Source organism: Lutjanus erythropterus, chromosome 9, assembly GCF_056507025.1.
Source record: "Lutjanus erythropterus isolate fLutEry1 chromosome 9, fLutEry1.hap2, whole genome shotgun sequence".
NCBI lineage: Eukaryota > Metazoa > Chordata > Actinopteri > Lutjaniformes > Lutjanidae > Lutjanus > Lutjanus erythropterus.
This window is the reverse complement of record NC_139325.1, coordinates 20250086-20271299: the sequence shown is the minus strand read 5'-3', so window position 1 is coordinate 20271299 and position 21214 is coordinate 20250086. Positions and strand designations below refer to the sequence as shown.

General features: G+C 43.9%; 1 protein-coding gene across 2 annotated transcripts in view; it reads left to right on the top strand.

The window, feature by feature from the left end:
• kirrel3l (kirre like nephrin family adhesion molecule 3, like) overlaps positions 1-21214 on the top strand; it is a 44283-nt gene that overhangs the window by 5022 nt on the left and 18047 nt on the right. The window lies entirely within an intron of this gene.

Here is a 21214-nt window from a genome sequence, read left to right as displayed (position 1 = left end):
CATGCGGGTAAACACAGATAAAGAACTTGGCAGTGTGTCCTGAGGCTTTGTTATCAGCTGTTAGCAACTTAACTGAATGTGTACGCTAGTATGGCTCAACACAGGAAGCCAAAGTGGCCAGGTAGCAAACTGTGGATGGCACTTGGCCTCTTCCAGTATTATTTTTACCTCCACCCGCCCATCCTCTTTTTGTCTTCGCTTTCTCCTTGTGTCTGTCTCTGCACATCCTCACCTTGTCTTCCTCTGGGGCAGTCGGAGGATCCGGGGAGGAAATGACAAGGAATAGGACAATGGAGGGGCCGTGTCAGCTTCCTGCCACTGCCTGGAGTCTTCTTCCCCATTTACAGCACTTCAGGCTGTATCATCAGCATACAGACTGGTGGGGGACAGCACAAACTTGTTTACCGTTTTATTCTTCTGTACAAACACAGTAATGGAAAGAATAGAATGAGGCAGAAACCGGGTTTCTGTGCATGTCATTAAAACAGCCCCCCAAGGGAAACAGTCACGTTTATACATTAGCAGCTATTTTAAGAAAGAGTTGGATTGCATTTATCTCGCCCTAAAATGCTAGTGTCACTTCCTACTACAGAGATGTATCACCATTTCAAAAGCCCAGAAAGCAACATACAACAGAAAAATCACAGACATACTCGACCACACATTCATTTTTATTTTCCAATCAATTCCTGCCCTGCAAGACAAGAATTTCATATCTCCTGCCGAGACACAGAAACCAACAGCAAATTGAAATTTATCTTCTGCGTTGCAGCAATATCTGTTCCTGTGTTATCTTCAGCAGCCGTGTTCCTTAACCTTATATTAAAGATAGCTCTGTTGGAGAAGGATTCTGGCAGCTGAGAGGGGGCTCAGGAAAAAGAAAAGTTCAGTTAGGAATACCATCAGACATTTATTTAACACTAGGTGCTGATTTATTTAAAGGGATAATTCAGATTATTTGAAGTGGGGTTATATGAGGTACTTATCAATGGTCAGTGTGTTACCCCCAGGAGATGCCAGTCTGCCACAACCCCAATTTGGAGAAGTCCATCTGAAAAAACTCAATACCAGTTTAAGTGTACACCAGCTTTGGGATTTTAAAAGGATAGTTTGGATCCACCAATGTCACACAATAACACAAACAAACTAGCAGATCAAGGCAGCGGTATACCAGCAACTCCTGTGTTCTGCGATGTAAAATGACTGATTTCACCTATTGAGTTTGGTTGATTTGGAAAGAGAAATATTTTGTTTATATAGCAGTTGTTTCCCATCAGAAAAGGCTTTTTCAAATAGCAAAGTGAAAATATTCTCAATATAGGGTATCCTTAAATTAATATTAATTTTGTTTAGGTGGACCTTTTTTTAAGTGGCTAAAGTACCTGTTGTTGCTGACCCTGTCCACAGCAGTACATTGTTTAACTTCTGTGCTGGTTCTCCTCTTTACTTCTCCAAACTGAGGGCATGCCGAACAGCATCTGCAGCTAATACACTGACTATTGTCAGGAAGTCTTCATCATACAATCTCACATCAAATAACCTAACTATCCCTTTAACTTCCCTTTTTACTCTCCAATATGAAATAAAATTGTCAGTGGCACTTATTAAACAGAAGATCTGGAATATATCATTGTGTGCACCAGAGCTTTTGGCATATGCACATCATCCAGAAATGACTCATGAAGAGCCCACAGAAGCAACATCCTTAACACAAACACACACACACACACACACACACACACACACACAGAGGTCAAGGGCACACACTGGGGCAGAGGATGATAAGCTGAGATGAGTGTTTGGCATCTTCAGGGCTGTGTGCCCTTTCTGGAGCGATTAGTCAAAGTCCAACTGTCTAATTAATGATGCTCCAGCTCTCAGGACATGTCATCTCCTTAACCAACTAGGGGTAAAAACACATTCAAGGAAACAAGAGATTGCCTGCCTGCTGCTCACTTTATTAGTGATGGAAGCAGTGGTGTACCCTTGTGGGACTAAGCGCTCCAACTTTTCGTTCCTTGAAGTCCAGCCCCCACTTCTTATTCTTCTTTTCATCTCTCCTTGCTGTCAGTTCAAACTGCCTGGAACGCCAGGGCTAATATTGTGTTAGTGACTCAACCATTAACCAAAATAGTGGGTTGCTCAGTCTCTTCTTCCTCTGCACAATAAGAGACTGCTGTGTGTTGTTGTAGGAGGCTGAGTGAAGGGTTGGAGAAAGTGTTGCGATGTCTTTTAATTCCATTTTTTTCCATTTCGGACAGGGCTGAGAGACTCGCCCTGGGAGGTCTGCGAGAGAAGGCAGCCAATTTGCGATCAACTGAGGGGTGTCAGTCAAAGCTTATTGATCAGGCTTTTTAACTGCGGCTCCCTCAATGGCAAAACATGTTAATGTTATTGAGCTGAGTGAGATGTGAGAAACAATGTAGTGAGTGGGTGGTTGGTTGAGGTGGGTGGCGGGTTGAACCAGTAGGAGGGTAAGGTGTGTCTCTCTCCTGCCGTCTGTTTGGCCAAAGGAAGCCGATGCAGAGCCGGCAATGGGCTCAGCATGAGAATAGGGGGGAGGGAGAAGGAGAGAAAAAGAAAGAAAAGGAAGGCAGAGGGGTCAAAGGGATTTACTGCCAGGAGCCTAGCATTTCAGGTAATGGATATGCTTGTATTGGTGTAAACCAAACCTGCTGTTTTTCTTCCAGCGTGGCAGAGGTGAAAAAACAACAAAGGTGTAACTGACTGCAAGTCTGAGGGGGATTAATAGAAAGTTGATATTTCAACACCTCAGGCTAAACATTAGATCTCAGGTGTACACTTGGACACGCAGAAAGTGGTTGTGTGTGCGTGCATGCGTGTAGGTGTCAGTGTGTGAGCACAGAGCTGTGGAAAGGGGGTGTTTGCGGTCGAGGTAAGGAAGGTGTATACACTCTTAGAAATAATGGTGTAAACTAGAACTATAAAGGGTTCTTTGGGTTTGTCCTCATAGGAGAACCATTTGTGGTTCCAGGTAGAACCTTTTAAAAAGACTAATAAGACTAGGGTTTCAATTAAGAACCCTTTTCATCCAAAGAACCCTTTATGAACAACAGTTCTCCAAGAATTGATGAATGCTTTCATCAAGGATTTCAACAAGAGTCAAGGGTTCTTTGTAGCAAAATATAAAAGGGTTCTCAGTAGAACTCCCCGGGTGGGTTCTTGTTAGCATCCTCAGAGGGAGAAAAGGTACTGGACTTAGCCCTCACAGAGGGTTCTGTGTGGAACCAGTACACCATGGAAGAGTTCTCTGCAGAACCTCTCATATGGGTTCTGGGTACAGCTCCAAGTAGAACCTAATCTAAAGATTGGAACCCTTTGCAGAGAGTTCTACCTAGAATCCAGCATGAAGGGTCATACCTTGAACCATCTATGAAAGGTTTCACTCAGAACCCCAAGTTCAACCCTTCTATCATGTAATAGTTCCACCAAGAACCCTCACAAAGTGTCAAGAACCTCTCCAGATTGAAAGGGTGCCTACAAGAACCCACCTAAGGGGTTCTACCATGAACCATAAATAAATTTTCATTTAGTGCCTACTCAAATGGTTCTGGTGACAACCATTTTCTATTATAACTGTTTTATCAAGCACTGACTCTGGTTTCTACGAAGAATCCTCTAAATTACAAGGATTTATCTAGAACCGTCACGGAGGGTTCTACCAAAAGCCCTTTTATAGTATGGCACAAAGAACCCTTTGACCAACAAGTTCCTCTCCTTGAAGAACTCTGTCTTCCAAAAAGGGTGCTTTGGATGAAAAGTGTTCTTAATGGATCCCTTAGTCTTACAGAGAAAAAAAAAAGAGGTTCTTCGGGAGAAAATTGTTCGGGGTAGAACTTCGGCCCTTCAGGAAGAACCCTTTTGGAACCTCTTATTTCTGAGAGTGTATAGAGTGAGGCTTTTTTCTGCGTCTGCTACATTCCTGCGAAGAAGCTGCAGCAGCAAGGAGGGCACAAACACACGGCTAAGTGCTTCCCAAGCTGGCTGAGGTGAACCTAACACCCCTCCTGGAGGAAGCAGCCCAGCCATTGTTCCAGCACATTGCACCCGTCTGACTGAGGCATCCTAGCGCTGTGCAGATCCCAGGGGGCTGGAAAGAGAACGAAGCAGAGGAGGAGAGGGACTGATTGTTCCCTGCTCAGACTATCCACAGATGGGGCTACAGCACAGGATGCTGGCTGTTTGCTTTAGAAAGTCCCAGGCGTTTGCTTTGCAGTCGTGGTGTATAGAATGCTCTGGGGGATAGGGGAGAAGAGAGTGCCAGTGGAGACAACAGCAGGGGAAGGGGAAAGAGGGAGCGGAACAGAGAGAAAGAAAGAAGAGAAAGAAAGGGATAGAAAAAAGGACCTTGCCTAATATGATGTCAGTGTGAATATAGTGTCAGTGCCAAGAAGGGAAGACAGATGATACAGCCATACAATGATAGGGTAGTTGGGCGAGAGAGTGCTCAAGTCCTCCCGTTTCCAAACAGAGACATATAGAGCTGGAGATAATGGAGAAGGGAGGGAGAGTAAAGAGAGTAAGCGAGGAAGGGAAAAAGGAAGGGATGAGATGCAGGGAGCCCAGGCTGCATCCATCATGTGGTTTGGTGCAGAAGCCATTTGTACCTATTGTTCTCCATAATTTGTTTTCTCAGAGCCTGCAACGGGAGGGGTGAAGGGGAGAGACAAAGCTACGGCAGCCATTTATTTTTGCGCTAATTACATAAGTGAGACAGCATAATTAGACGTATAGCTAAATAGACAATAGGCTGAGAGAGAGATGCACACAGGGAGATAGACAGGGAGGTGTAGATGCATTCAAATAGATGAGAGGCACTGGGCCACTCTATTTCACATTCAAGAGTACGAGGGAACATGTTAAAAGAAGTAAAGGGGTTGGAGAGGGATAAAGGGAAAGGAAAAGGGAGAGTAAAGGAGACGGGGCGATGGAAGGGATAAGAGATAAGAGGGAAGGAGAGAAAAGCCCTCTTCACAGACTGCACTTTGAGGTGCGGCCCAATGCTGCTGGAATAGTCACCTCATTTAATACACCTGCTCAGCGGGAGGGGAAAGAGAGATATAAGGAGGAGTCGTAAAGAAAAAGAGAAAAGGGCAAAAAGAGAAGAGAGGAAAGAGGAGACAGATCTCATCTCAGCTTCTTCAGATCAAAGGCAGAGAGTGGCTACAGAAAGCTGTTTGTTGTGGCTTGTTTGGGAGGGTCTGTGTCTGTGTGAGGTCATGGTTTGACCTGGCCTGCTATTTTGTTCCGGCGATATTACACTTCCAACACAGACACATGCCAAAACCTAGAAGGTATCACTGTCTACTGGGCCTGGGACAGTTTTCTGTATAGAAATATAATACACATTGACCAGACATAGATGCTTATAGTTTTAAGGACTGACTCCTGAATTTGGGATCTGGCAATGAGTATTTTTTGCGGTCTTATTGAGCTCAAAGGAAACATAAAGGAATGAGGATGTTTGTGTAATTGTAATATGCTGGAGAAAACTTGGTGGCCACATGGGGCCACCTACATGGAATATATGGTGGACACGGGCCATAGGGCCATGGTTGATGTTCAACCCTGACATTGCTGCAATACGTCATTGTCCACGCCACATTGGCCAGGGCAAGACTAGCCTGTGAACAAATACATGTAAATGGGGAGCTGGGGATAGAAAAGCACTATGTTTACATTTCTCAACTAAATTTTAATGAGTCATGTTTGAGGGTTTATGATCAACATGGAGTAGGAAAAACATCTGAAAAAGCAGAAGTGAATCAGAGTTAGTGACGGTGTAACATAAGTCTTTACTGTGAAAAAATATAGCCCCACCATAGAACACCTGCTTTTAGAATTGACTTTGGTTTAACAGTCTGTCCACTTGAAAGGCAGTGATTTTAACATTTAAAATTCACAAAAATAGAACTGACCTATCTTCTAATAATGAACCTTGTAAACATTTAACATTTAAGCTAATGTAGGAAGTAAGGCTCAAACGGACTTGTTTTCTACTTGGCTTGTCAAACGTTGTGTAATAACCATAAACAACAATAACAAAAACAGTAGTTCCACTCCTCCTCCTGGTCCCAGCAGATCTCCTTCCCAGTACACCACTGTCCCCCCAAGTTGTAATGAGATCTGCGCCCTTGGGCAACATTGACGTATGATCCAAAGGCCATTGCGCCATCTATATATTTATATAAGTCTATGGTTTTCTAGCAAGATCTGGTGAGGAAGTGAAGCTGCTGGAAAGCTAATGAGAAGACGGACGTTGTCTGGTGAAAGAGAAGTTGAAAGTTTAGAGAAGAAATAGATTTTACATCTTTTAACTTAACTGAAAAGGACCAGTCAGGCGATGATGTGTTGCTGAATGTTCTGCGTGTGCTAATGCAGTTGTGCATCTGCTCAGGTTCATGTGTAGGCGGTGCGTGGGTGTGTTGAGCATGTCACCAGTCTTTCAGGACTGTGATACAGGGGAAGATAAATAGGCCCTTAATGAAGCCACTCAATCACAAGCCAGTTAAAACAGCTGACCAAAGATTGAGGGGCAGTCAGGCCTGATTGGAGGACTATTGAAGCAGGTTGAGGGAAGCTCTTGAGCCGTCACACTTTAGATTAGCCATTCACTGGACTACAGACCTCGCCCTAACTACCCTTCTTTCTCTAAACAGTCTTCTGACACACTATAGTAGCTCAAGTCAACTCCCTGATTGTGCTGGAGAGTTCTTTAAAAGCCAATTTAAACTCAGTCCTTTGTTTAACTCCCCAGGAACTCAAGCTGGGACATATTGTATTGGTTGTGTGTGTGTGTGTGTGTGTGTGTGTGTGTGTGTGTGTGTGCTCTTTTATTGAGACTGAGGTTTTGAGTTTTGTGTGAGCTGTCTTTGAGCATGTGATGTTTTGTTAAAAAAGAACTGGGTGTATCTCAGAACTGGTACCGACCAGTTTTTTGGGTGAAAAAGAGGGTGCATGAGAGAAATCAATGGCCCAATTCAACCTATTACAGCCATGACTGTTGCTGTAATGGTGTGGAAATGGGCAGTGGTCATGTGGATCCCTTCTATACCTCCGGGCTTGGATCACAACTGAAGCTCTGATTCATTTCCTCCCAGCTTTGATTAAAAAAAAAAAGTACTCTGAGGATTTTCAAAGACTGGTCTCACATGATGGTGACGAGGGCAGAGATCCGTCCGTTTTGTGAAACGGATGAGACCTCTATTCTGCCAGGTTCGCCGAAGGACAAACATAACACTGGGCTCCAATTTTCCTCGACAAATAATGACTCCTCTAGTCCTGTCTCCTTCCAGCCTTTACCTCTTTGATCCCAGGTAATGTGTTAACAAGCAACGGGTTCATGGAATACCCATAACATTACTATGTGTATTCGTGCTGAGGTGTGAGAGTGTGTGTGTGTTTGTGCATGTGTGGCTGTTTTCACACCAATTAATGAATTGCTTTATATGCCTGCTGAGGTGACGATGGCCTGTCTCTAGCAGGGCATTGGCTTTTTTTTCCCCTTCTGTGTCTGCCTCAACGCATGATGGCCAGGGTCCTCTCTTCTCGCACACTAACACATTAATGAGACCAGTCTAATTAGTGCTTGTGGTTCCATTCAGGGGACCCCAGAAACCACAGCACCATTGTGAGTTGGCCTAATCAGGGGGCCACTTTAAGACAGAGGGTCTATTGCACCAGTGAGAAAGTTCACACATATAGGGGAGACCAGCTAGGAATCACACTCAAATTAGCACTCCAGTTAATTGCTATAGGGGGACAAAAAAAAAAAGAGAAAAGAACTGGTTGTATTTCCAGATACTTGACCAGTGAGGTTTAGATCTTGGCTCCTTCCCGTTAAGCTCCCTCCGGTAGTGTTCCTCCCGTGGGCGATGCAGAAAAATGATTTTGCTCTCCTTCATCCCTCTCCCTCACTCCAGATAATTCAATCTCTTCAATATCAAATAATCTCTCCCAATTTTTCAGCCTATTTTAACCTTATCGCTCAAACAGCTACCTCTGGGGGACGAGCCTCGTTCCACCTTGTTAAAAAAGAGAAAGAAAGGGAGAGGTGGCCCAGGAAAGAGGGATGGCAAATAGCTCTCTGAGGAGTGCTTTAAAAGTCTCTGCTTGCTGTTCTCATGGGCCATATGTGAAACGGCGGGCAAATAGATTGAAAGAGAGAAGAACGACGAGGATAGAGAGATGCAGAGGAAGATAAAGGAAGACAATCTACAAGAAAGGAGGGGAGCGTTGGGGATGTGAGGTGTGGTACTTAAGGTCTGGGGCTCTAACTTGTGTCCCACAGCACTTAACATGCCCCCAGCCATCTCTCCTGGCAGTTAATTAGAATCCAATAAGGTTGCCGCCTGTTGGTCATTGTTCCTCCAGTGTGTTTACCCTTTCCAGAGGCTCCATTCGCTGCTTAATCTGCCGAGAAGCTGAATGTCAATAGGTCAGGCCAAGACTCCAGAGTCCTGAGAGAGAGGGAGAGACAGGAGCGAAGGGGGAAGGAGAGAGGATCAGGGGGGATGAAGGAAAGGGGTCATTTCTCTCCTCTCCTCTCAATATTTTTCTCCGCCGTTCCTTTCTGGTTGTTGTTTTCCCCCCCCTCCCTCCAGTTTGCGTCTCCTCTTCTCTTCTTTTCTTCTCACTTCTAATCCGTCCTCTTGATTGTTCTAAGCTGCTTTCAGCCAGCCCCTGGGGGGGTGGGGTGGGGGGGGGGGGTTTGGAGTCTGTTTTAATTAAGATTTAAAAGACGACTCCCTCAAGAAGGGAGATTTAAGAGCAGGATGGACTGAACAAAGTAAATGAATGAAGGTAGGACAGATTGTAGAGAGGGCTCAACAGATATCAGAAATCGGTAAAAGGAGAAAGTTAAAAAGCTATTATTTTACACACGTAGACAGGCACGTTGCACACACCCACATATTCACACAAACGCAGCCAGACTCCAAGGCATTCAACTGGCTAAGCCAAATGGGATTTTTTTTTTTCATTTGTAATCAAGCGGCACAATCTATATAGATCGATCTCAACTTCCTGTGATTCATACCATATCCTGCAAGGGTGATATGGGATCAGTGGTAGCCAGCAGGCAAGCTGAGGGAGTTATCTCCACACTCTGTCTAATGATCGATCATCTCACCAGATGGGCTTAAGAGCATGTAACGCTCCACTTGTTTATTAGAGCCTCAAACCTGAGGACTCTCAGTAGGTGTGACCATGCAAAGAAAGTCTTGTTTTCCAGACAGACAGACAGACAGACAGACAGACAGGCAGAACGCATGAAAAAGACAAAAGAGCTCAAAAGAGCACTAGAAGACTGGACGTTATGCTTCACTCAATTTGCATAGAGGCTCAGACAGATAACCAAGTCGATTATATGGTAGGTATTTGCATGGTGTTTGATGGTTCACTTTAAAATGAGCACAGGTGAAATTTGTGTAGGAATGTATAAGCAGAACTGAAATTAAAATTTCTTAATGATTCCTTTGGAAATGTTAGTTTGGAATTGATTCTTACTTGGAATCAGTACACTATGCCCAGCCCTTCTCATCTGCCTGTATAATGTGGTTCTATTTGCGTGGCAAAGTCACCATAGTGGAAGCTTTAGACATTCTTGTTTGACACTTAATTAACAGTCTTATCGCACCAGGACCAAATATTAAAGATGAGATTAAAAGTCTGGCCATCAAACATACAAGCGCTGTTACTGTCCGGTGTTGCTTTACTCCAACTTTGCAAACATTGTGTTGCAAATTGTGTATCCATCTGTGTGTGTCAACTGCAGCCTGAGAAACGGCGTGTGCTGCGTGTTTGGTAAATCAGTCACATAGCACACATCTGCCCCTACTGTGAACCATACATTCTTCATCCAGAGTAAAACCCCAAAGAAAACACACCCCAAAGTAGACTGCACAATAAAGTGTTTAAGTTCATCAAGCCAGGGACTCTGGTGCAGCCGGTAAGGTGTTAAAGGCCAGGCAAGGGTCAAGAGCCCAACCCACAGCATTCTCTGCCACGATACATCCCAACACACAGCCACCATATGTCCAGGGTTTCACAGTCAATGAGCCAACCCACCCAGCATGACAAAGACCTATTCACACCCAGTTGACTCCGAGGAAATCTGCAATGCCATGGTATGATGAGGACAGAATGCAGCACTAGTCCTGCCAGTGGCCGTTAGAAAAAAAAAACAATGGACTAGAAGATACAGAGAAGTAAAAGGAGTGTTAGGAAAAGGCGTACGAAGACAAAGAACTTTACAAAGCACTTTGAGCGGATAAATGTAAGCATGGTCTTGCCCTCAGCTTGCTGCAGCTCCATCACTTGCCTCCATCAAAGCCCCTTGAGATTCTCCCAGCACACTCTGCCTCTGTCACTCACAACTCTGTTAATAAGGCCAGCAGTAAACGCCAGGAAAGATATGCAGGGATGAAAGATCCTTCTCTCATGTTCCTCGCTTTGAGGATGTGTTTCCGGGTGTCGGGGGGAGGTGGTGGAAAACGCGGCTTTATAGAGTAATGCTGCATTTTAATGGAAACAATAAACCCATCCGCTTATAAAATAATATTTTGTGTCCCATATCCTGTTGTGTAGCAGCTCTGGGGACTTTTGGCAGACTTTGAACAAGCCCCCACCACAACCACCACTAAAGCTAAAGGTATAGAAGAAGCCCATGCCAAAGAATAAAGTGTGAGGAGCTCCTGGGGGAGGGATATATCACACATATATTCTTTCACTGCAGCGATTAATATCCGGGAAAAAAAGGTCAAACTTGACTTGAAACGGTCCAGTATATCACAGTTACATTGGGAGGCTACGTTTCATACATCAATCCCTGCTGTGATGTCTCATCAGCCTGGTCACACAGGAGAGACCCACACTGCACATTATCAAAGATTGATGGGGTGTCCTAGTTAAAGACAGGGGGAGGAGAGGCGACTGGTTAGAGACAGGAACTTTGCGTTTTTAGAGGTGTTGACTGTGGGTCGTGTGGCCTTTCAAAGACCAATGCAAAAACCATTACTTTAGTTTGAAAATTTCATGCCAGGCTTTACTACTGCCTAACCTAAAGACTTTACCCTGAAGCACCTTTTTACACTGAAGAAAAAAAAAAAAAACACCCAAAAACCCAGTCATTTTCAGCAGAGGTAATGAAGGCTATCGGTAACATCAGCCCAGCACAGCAGAGTTTGCACCCAGTTGAGGGTGTGTATTTAACCAACGCAATTGTCTTGAGTCGAGTGTCTGAACAGTATCTAAAAAGCTTTTATTATAAAACAGCAATGTCAGCAAATGTTAGCTTTTCAACAGCTGTAACTTAACAATACTCCCATACAGCTGAAAGTGAACATGGAAACAATGACTAAAGCAGATACCTGAAAGTACAAACGCACACAGGAGAGAAACTAAACTTCAAACCACAGGGATTCAGTTAGAAGCCACGAAAGTACTGAGAGTTGAACACACAGAGAGACGGCTGCACAAACGTCTGCTTTCCAGCACACATCAGAAAACAGTCATGTACAGTCAGTAGGACAAGGGTCAACTGCCTATTTTTAACAGGTTTAAAAAACCTGCTAATTTTGGTGTAAAAATGGCATTTGATATGAGGGGGAACTTGCAAATGCAGCATTTTGAGGTCAAATCTCTCACACAGGACTCAGGAAGCTCAAGAAAAGGGCTGAGCCTTCCATCTCTTCCCATCCGCCCTCTTCCTCATCCTTCCCTGGAACGGAAGACAAAACAAACTGACAGAACAAACAGGCAGATTATCCTAAATCCTTTTTTTCTCTAACACACAACCTAACCATCTCTTATATCCACTGTTCACTGTCACCCTACCCGTTTCTTGTTCAGAGTGCTTGCTTAATAATTAATTGATTAATTAGTTCACTCATTAATCATTTATTCATTAATCATGGCCTGATTTTTCTAGAGGAAGCGGCGCAATCTGAAAAAACCCTGACTTCACATTTCACTCTAATTATGCTCCTTTACTAATCAACGCTTAAGAAATGGAGTTTCAGGAAATTAGTTTTCCCCTTCCCTTCTTTTTCTCAACACAAAGCAGGATGTATCGAGGTCGGCAGGTAACATTTCCCTCCCTTTCTTGTGTTCTCGAAGCTCTTAGTCATCAGTAATTTTAAAGGAATGATTCAAGTTACAGGCAATCTGATGAATGGAATAAAAATTTGATGTTAAATTAAAACTCATCTTTTCTCCACCTCCAGATGAAAAGGGAGCAAGAATTCTGGTCACAGACTAACCACAGACATTGATTAATAAATGGCAATTTGAAGGCCGTTTGTAAGAACAGAGAGGCGGCAGCATTGTGAATCACACACTTATTGTTTCCACTGGATCCATGGCTCTCCTGGGAGAAGAGGTAATTTGTTTAATCGCCAGGAGTTATGTTCTCTGGACAGAGAGATGGGGAGATAGGATAGTTCTGAAATATCTTCCATAATGCAGAGCGAGCATGAGAAGGAAAAGCGAAGAGAAACATTTTAAACAGGTTTAATTAGAAGTGTTTTTGTGCCTTTGTGTTCCTGTTGGATGCAGAGTTCACAACACAGCTCAGCTGCTTTCTCTGAAGGGGCTCTTGTCAGCTGCTGACAAAAAAGAATTATGCATCAAATTAAAGAGAGCTCCAGTGAAATGGAGGCAAGTCGGGCATTAACCTCTAAGCTTTAAAAAGCACACATATTAAGCAACACTAATGAGACTCTCATTGAGCGAGTTCTGTTTTATATTCAAACAGACACAAAAGCACAGCTTTGACTTCAATGTGCAATCGCTGCCTCTGAATGAGGTTGTCTCTCTTATTCATCTCACCAGCAGCAAACACTGCACAAGTGAACAATAGTGTAGATGGCCCTTTTACTCTAATGAGATGCATACATTTACAACATTACCACCCTCATTAAAAAATAATAATAATAAAGGGAAAAAAAAATATTAATTATGAAACGCACTACTTCCTATCGTGAAGAGCCAAGGGGGTCTCCACTGGGCTCAATTAGGAAGAGTAGGCCGCAAATCCCTAGACTAAATTAATTGACACTCCAGGGCATTAGGCCCAGAGTCCCAGTGCAGAATCTATGTAGAGAATTCCTTTGTTTTCATTTCCACCGCCTTTTAGAAAAAGCAAGAGATGGAGGCAATTTTAACATGATCTCTTCATTGTTTTATGGATTTTTAATCTATTATTTATTTATATATTTATTTACGTGTCATGTCTGTGGCAGGGAATGAAAAGATTTACGTTTTTTTGAAAAATTCCTGTCTCATCTTTCTGTCACATGTTGCGCACCGTTGCTGTTTTATCCACCATGTCAGCTGTTATGCACACACTAAACCAGGCTTTTGCAAACAGCACAAGAAGTTAATGATTTAAAAGCACAGTAAATTATACTGAAAGCCCTTCCATCCAAACACTGGTGAAAGAGGGGGAGGGAGCCAGAGAGGAAAATTGGGATACAGAAAGAAAAAGCAGAGAGACAGAGAAGCAGGGGGGACAGAAAAGGGCTGGAACTGTGACACAGATCCAGCCAGCAGCTGTCTTGCAGTGAAAACACCAGGGGGTAAGCAGGAATGACACGAAATGACAAGACTAGCTCAATCAACATCTTGTCAACACTGCTGGCTGATGTGTACAGACAATTTCATACCGCCACCACTGGCTCCCTCCCCTTTTCTCCCTTTTTTATATGGCTTTTTATTTCCTGTCCTCCTGCCAGCCAGCCAGTCACTTGCTATCTGTCTGCATGGAGTCAGCTCTCAGCTCTTTGGCTCTTGGCTTCAGAGTGTGTGTGTGTGTGTGTGGTGGGGGGGTGCTGTTTAAAAGCTGTGCTAGAATTATACTCAGAGAGATGCTTCTGCCCACTAGAAACCCTTAAGATATGGGACTGTGACAGTGAGGGTGCATCTATGTGTATGAAGACAGTATGAGAATGAGTGTATTTATGGCACATTGTACTGCAGTGAACCATTCACGTACACTCATATACCGAGTGTGTCACATCAGCACTCTTGGTCTCCCTCTTCCAAGCCACACTCCTCCTTTTTTCCCTCCCTTCTTCCCCTCCTTGTATGCATACCACTCTATTACTCTATCCACTGCATCTGCTGTAGCAGGTACCCAGGGAGAAACTCTGCCACTGCTCTCCCATGCGATCAGCCTCGCTGCTGCCCTGATGCGTGCAGTGCCCTATTCCAGCAGAGAAAAACCTCGTGGTGACAGCCTCGGAGACAGACTGATTACAGCGTTCCATCAATCCCCTCTCAGGCCCGCTCCTTTGCAATTGGGAGCTGACAGGAGCCCACTTTTTCCATTTTTACCTTTCCTCAGTTTTTCCGGTCTTTCTAACATGTAGTGGCTCTTTTTTTTTTTTTTTTTGCTGTTGTTCCCTGCTACCCTGCTTTCTTGAGTGTTGTGTTGACAAGCTGACACAAACCCCTGTGATTTTCACACCAGGGATGCAGAGAGCGAGAGAAAAGGGACAGGGGATACAGGAAAGAAGAGGAGAGCGAAGAGAAAGTGCAAGGGGGAGAGGCTGGCAAGAGATGGCAGCTGACACGGGAGTCTGAAAAAGCAGAGTGATGGCAGAAAGAGGCATGGAGAAAGCAAATCAACAATTAGTAACACCTTATATAACTCTCAGAGGGGGCCTGCTAGGCATTGATTTCAGGGATCATGGCTCGCTGACTGTAGACGTATGAGTGATAAACAGAGGAATGAGAGGATGGGCTTGGATTGTAGAGGAATGAGAGAGAATGCCCTGGGTGGGGGTATCAGCAGAGCAGCAGGAGCAGGAGGGGGGGCTGGGTGGATGAGCGGGTCCACTCTCTAAAAAGGGTCTAGGTCTGAGCCAAGATTTTCACAATGGAATAAAGGCTGAAAGGGGTGGCTAGGAGGATTAAACTCCAGCAAAACAGCTCTTAAAAAGCTGTTAGACTGCAATTTGGGCACAAAAACGCAGAATGGGAGAAAAGATAGTGCGAGTGGGTGGGTGGGAGTGCAGCTGGAATGCAACGTGGGAGAGAAAGGACTGAAGAGAGGCCGGGACGCATTAAAGGTGTGAGAGAGGGGGCCATCTGCAGTGGCACAAGCAAAACACAGAGGTGCTCACACATGTATAGCATGTGTTGGGTGCCATAGTGCCACGAGTTGGTGGTTGGTGGGTGGTATCTGCTGTTAGCCCCCCTCAGGCCCTCAGAAGTTCTGTGGGAGTCATAATGAGCTTAGTAGCCAGATCAAACATGAGATGGGTGCAGGGTCCCCCTTTGGGACATACTCTTTGGTTCAACTACCTCAGCACTACTGTCTGTTTTGTACACACACACACACACATACACACACAGGAAGGGGAAGACAAAAGAGCCTGACTCAAAACAAAGGGATAATAATTCCATACAGAGAGAAATGGAGCTTGCATTTTCCAGCCCGATTTAGAAGCCTTATCTAGACAAGGCACAATGGATGGCATTTGGGGAAAGGGGTTGTTTATTCCAAGCTTGACACTTTTTTGCCAATTGCCTTGTTTTGTGCTGCCGTTTTTTTGTCTCTTTTTCCTCCTCATTTTCTCCTCTCGGGCTCTTATTGTGGAAAACTCGCAACAGGATTCTGCCTCCACCACGGCTGCTGGGGCGAGAATGCAAGTAGATATCGGGCGCTATTTTTTAACATTTTGAATTATTACTGCACCTCGAGCAAATTGTCCAGTCAAGTTGAGAGCACTTATATTTATAGACCCCACAGGACTCGATGTTGCACTCTTTGCTCTGGATGGGAATGAGGACATGGAATAAAATCAGGACTAAAATAGGGACTCTCTGCGAACGCAGCTCGCAGCCTCTCAAGAGTGAATGAACATATGCAGTTGAGTGTCATTGTAAAAACACGGGGAAATGGACAGAGTGCATTGCCTGAGCTGCTACAAACGAGAGAGTCGGATGTTATTTTATGTGTTATCACAATGACCTGACTTTTTGAATGCTGGGTTAAACTGTTTTATGGCCTGGAATGCTATTTTTATACTTCATTTATATAATTTTGTTTTGGTGGAACACAAAATTACAAAAACACTGAACAGATAGGTCACCAGAGGCAATGCAGCACAGCTCATGTGTTATCAGCAGTGAACTTAGTTTCTAGGGTTACATTCCTAATAGTCCCACAGCGGAAGACAAGAATACAAACAACAAACAACAACATGAACAGGGATCATCTCAGGTTCTGAGTCTTAGTCCATCCAGTCCTCAAAGGGAATGAGAAAACCTACTGCCTTTTTGACATTTATCTATCACACATACAAACCTCTAAATACAGACTTTCTCGCTCCTTATACTTCTCCTGTCATACTTACTATGTCCACGTGGTGCTGCTGCCTTACAGCAAACTAATATAACAGTCAGAATAAGCTGCTTGCACTTTCAACCAACACACTTTTTTCTGGTGTGGGCAGGGTTGACCACAAATACATGTTATGAGAAAAAGTGAAAGAAGAGAAGGAGGAAAAGTCACCAATCAAAACACTAAATAATCTTTCTATGTAATATCCATATTCTTACAATAATCATTTTGACCGATACTTATGAAATTTATAAAGTCTTAGAGAAAAGGTCATTTTTTTTCATATTTCTGTATTAATCATTATCCACTCTCTTGGTTGGTGCTTCCCAATCTAGTTATTTCTTAGTTATCTCCTTTTTGTTAGCTTGAGTAATACTATCAGAAGCTGGAATGCTGTTTTTGTTTTTTGTCAGATTACCGAAATGGCATAGCAGATTATGGCTGTGGTGAGTTGGTAGTAAATGCACTGCACTGTGTGTGTGTGTGTGTGTGTGTGTGTGTGTGTGTGTGTGTGTGTGTGTGTGTTAGAAACACATTTTATCTAAAGGTCATCTGCAGTGCCATTATCTTTCTCAGTCTTTAGCATCATGGCTGGCGCTTACACATACACACTTTCAGCACACACACACAGACACACACACACACACACACTGACTGGTTCAATCTAATTCTATCAAGGCAGATGTCCAGCGGTGGACGGATCATTGCTGACATCTGTCCATCTCTTCCTGATCCTTCCTGATGTGAGTGTATCCCTATCAGTTCAGATGAAGGAGAGGGAGTGCGGGCAGCACCGGGGTCGACGCAAAGCTCTTTAATAGGTTGTGTGTCCAAGTCGGAGAGGCGGTTTTTGCACTTAACTGCGACCACGTGACAGAAACAGCAAAGTCACTGTGTCAAAGTAACTGCTAAATGTGCCCTCCGGTGCCTGACAAGTTGCTTTCCCTATTAACACTGCCCCACCCCTCCACACACACACACCCATTCACACATTCAGATGCACACACACACACACACACACACACACACACACACACCCACAGACATAAACATACATGGCACAGTTTAAGAGACACTGAGCTCACACAGTCAGGCGGAAATGCACACACATAAACTTAGCCCTATGTGCATCCAGCGGCGTGAAATGATATTCCATTTTGAGAAATCCGGATTAAAATGTATCAGGCCAAATGTGTTTTGACCTTGTTACTGGGGGATGGAAAAGCACACACTCATACACATACAGACAGAGTTAAGGTAAGAAATAGGACTTGTAAATCTAAATTTTAACTGCCTCTAAAGTAACATTAAGCACACCACATGCGGTATAACTAATCAACACTGTACATATTTACCTGCGTATCATTCAAAACGACATGGTAAATAAAGCTACATCTACTGCAGAAATGTTGAGATTTCAAGGGGATTCAGATCTTTCTTCTCGAATTTGATTCAATCGCAGCCAAAAGACAAGCTCCTCATTCTGAGTCTGGTGAAAGCTATGGTGCTGCTGTGGTGTTTGTGTGTGTACGTGAGACACTGCAGCACACCAAGAAGGAGCTTCTTCACACCCACAGCTCCCTACTTCTTCTGACTGCCTCTCCTCCACTCTTTTCTTTGTCTGGTTTCTGTTCCTCCCTCTCTGCCCGTCAGAAATGTATTCATGTAATTAAGCTGCTAATACACCGTCAAAGAATTGTCTAATTCAGCAAGGAGGAATTAAAGGAATCTGGCATGAGTCATTAGCCAGTCGAGATGTTCTGTTGAGCATTTTCAATAAGGGATCTGGAGAGCAATGAATCACTCATATGGTGTGAAGACATTCGCTACAGCAGCACATACTCTGTACTCTATATTTGTACGCCTGCATTTGGATGTGTAAGCGCGCGTGGCGTTAATTGCCATATGTGAGCATGAAAAATCTTATGTGGGTGAGGTAAAGAGAAACAATTCAATGCATGTAATCCATCTGAACAATCAACCAATGCTGTGAATTATTACCCATTGTAAACATTTAGATACTCTGGGCAAGATACTTAATTGCAATCAATGTTTGTACTGTTGCAAGTACAAAGAGGAAAATCCCCATCTCACTCTGCAAGGGGAGGCATACGAAAACGCTCAATAGCTCATAAAGGCAGAATGTTAGGGACAGGCAGGCAGACTGTAAAAACAGCATTTTTTGAAGGTATGATAGGAAAATGCCAGCCTTCGCTAAACGCCTAATAGCCTGAGCTCCAAGACGTTTCACTTCTCATTGACGCTTTTAAATTGGCCTCTTTTGATCCACAGTGCGTGACACACATACAGCCTACCTGTTTGCATCCACAGCTTGATAGGCTTTTCAAACACTAAAAAAAAGATGCACAAGGAGACATTACTGGTAAGATAACATGCATTGTTCTCTGATAATTTTTTTATGTTCAACTATATTAACATCTCTTTTGGCCCAGCTGGAGAGCAAAGCCCCTTTTACAATGGACAAAAAACCCACAAACACTCACTAACATCTGGCTTTTGTCTTCAGTGGGAAAGACTACATTCAGCACTCACTCCAGGGTCTTATGACTCTACAGTAGACCCAGCTATTTATCAGCTCTACCTCTGATTGGCAATGATGTCAGCATCACGTGGCCATGCTATTTTTGCTCCTTTTCAGCTGTAGCAATGACGGCTAGATGCATCTTTTGCTCCTTTTTCATACACATGTGCTGCATGGCTTGACTTTGTTTGACTCGACTTGTCAGCCCAGCACAGTGGAGTCTGCACCCACTTGAAGGCATGTATTTTCTGGTGACCGCTCATCTTTAGTTGAGTGTTTGAACAGTGGATAAACATTTTCTTTCCTAAAAGTTATGTTGTTATCTAAAAGCTTTTATTATGACGCAAGAGAAATGTTAATTGGCAGTGATTTAACATGACTCCAATAGATGAAGATGAAAATGAAAAAGTAAATAAAAGCAGATACCTGAAAGTACAAACAGCAACACAGGAGAGTAAGTCAATTTGAAACTACAGAGATTTAGTTAGAACCTACATAAGTACTAAGTGCTGAACACAGAGGTTAAGAACCTCTTTTTCTGTTTTCTACTGAACATGCATGAGCTGAGTCTTAGCACACATCAGAAAAGAGAAAAAAAGAAATAGGTCTACAAACAACAGGAAAAGGGTCAATCGCCTATTTTTAGCATGTTTAAAAAAACTACATATACGTGCGAACATTGGTGTAGACATGGCATTAGAATGGACGTATGTGAAAATGGATTTTTGAGGCAGTTGTTGAGAACCTCAATGGTCTAAGGCATGGAGGGCTCACGTTCCTGATGAACTCTCTGTTTGGCGGCTTTAATTGTGCTGTTGGGAGACAGAGGCAGGAGGGTGCACAGGGAGAGGGGAGGCGAGGGGCAGGGTTCAGTCCATGGTGCACCCCGAGATGAAGTGGATAATTGAGTGCGGAATAAACACTGCCAACAACCTCGGAAGCCCCCCTTTTCAAAAAAGAAAGAAAAACTAGGGAGAATGGAGTGAGGGAGAGGGGGAAGAGACGGGCAAAGAGAAAAGGGGTGAGACAGAGAGAGAGAAAATCCCGGCTACCCTCTGGGGGGAAAAGCTGCTATTGAAAAGCTATTAAACTTGCATTTAGCAGGATTGATTGGAAATGAAGAGGCCTATTAAAAGAGAGGGACAAGGGGACAATAGCGCGTCTCTGGCCGCCGTATGTTGCCCTCCTTTCAGCGGCTTTCTTCGCCGGGAGGGGGGGCAACCCTGTCTGTTTAAGCGCTCCCACCAAGAGAAGCAGTTCAGGGGGGGCTTAGCACTGCCTGAATAGAACCCTCTTTATCTCCTCTGTCCCCCTTCCCTTCCATTCTCCACTGAGCAACAAAGAAAAAGAGAAGAAGAATGAGGGAAGGGTTTTTTTAAGTCCTCTTCGCGACTCACACAGACACCCCACTTAGATAACCAACCAACTGCCTTTCTCCCTCTCCTCCTACCTTCCCCTACGGATTAGTTACCTCTGGAGTGTTGCCATCTTCCCCTGCCAGTAGGGTTTGTAATACTCAATCTTTAGCATAGTGGCACAAACAGTTGGATCCGCGGATCCACATTCACACTGTGTTTCTGTATGCGTGTGAAGGCAGGCCAGCCAATCCGGTGAGATTCTGTGCCGTACTTAAACACAGCAGCGGAACGGCGGCAGGTGTCTCCGCTGACTTTCAGCAGGCTCAAACGGATGGGTCCCCCGGGAACTTTAATGGAGTTTTGATTGTTTAACATCCATTTTTACAAAAAGCACACTGAAAGAGTGGCAGATTTTTCTCCCTAGAATTGTGTTTGCTTCATGTCAGCGAGCATATAACCATATGGTCTTGGGAAAGAGTTAAATAAGTTATGAGGCGCAGCTGACTCTTCCTCTTAGAAGCCACATTTATAGGGAGAAAAATAATATTTTCACACATGTCAGCCTCGTCCATGCTCTCAGCGAGTGCCATGAAAACAAGAGAGCAAGCAGAGCAGTTCATGGGACTCTGCTCTCTTTCATACTTACTTTCTTCACACCCCTTACAAAGCAGGTTTCACTTTCCTCATGCCACATCGCTGCTGCTGGCTCTGCAGAAATGTGTCGCCATTACATTCTCTGAAATGCCATTAGCTGTATTCTGCATACTTATATATTCTACAGCTATGTTGTGAATTTTAGTGTGAATTGTCCATCTACTTTTATAAGTAAGGGTTCCAAAAGGGTTCTTCCTAAAAGGCTGAAATTCCCAGAACCATTTGCTTCTCAAGAGCTTTTTTTTTTTTTTTTGAAGAAAGGATTAATCAAGGGTTCTTTGTAAGGCTAAG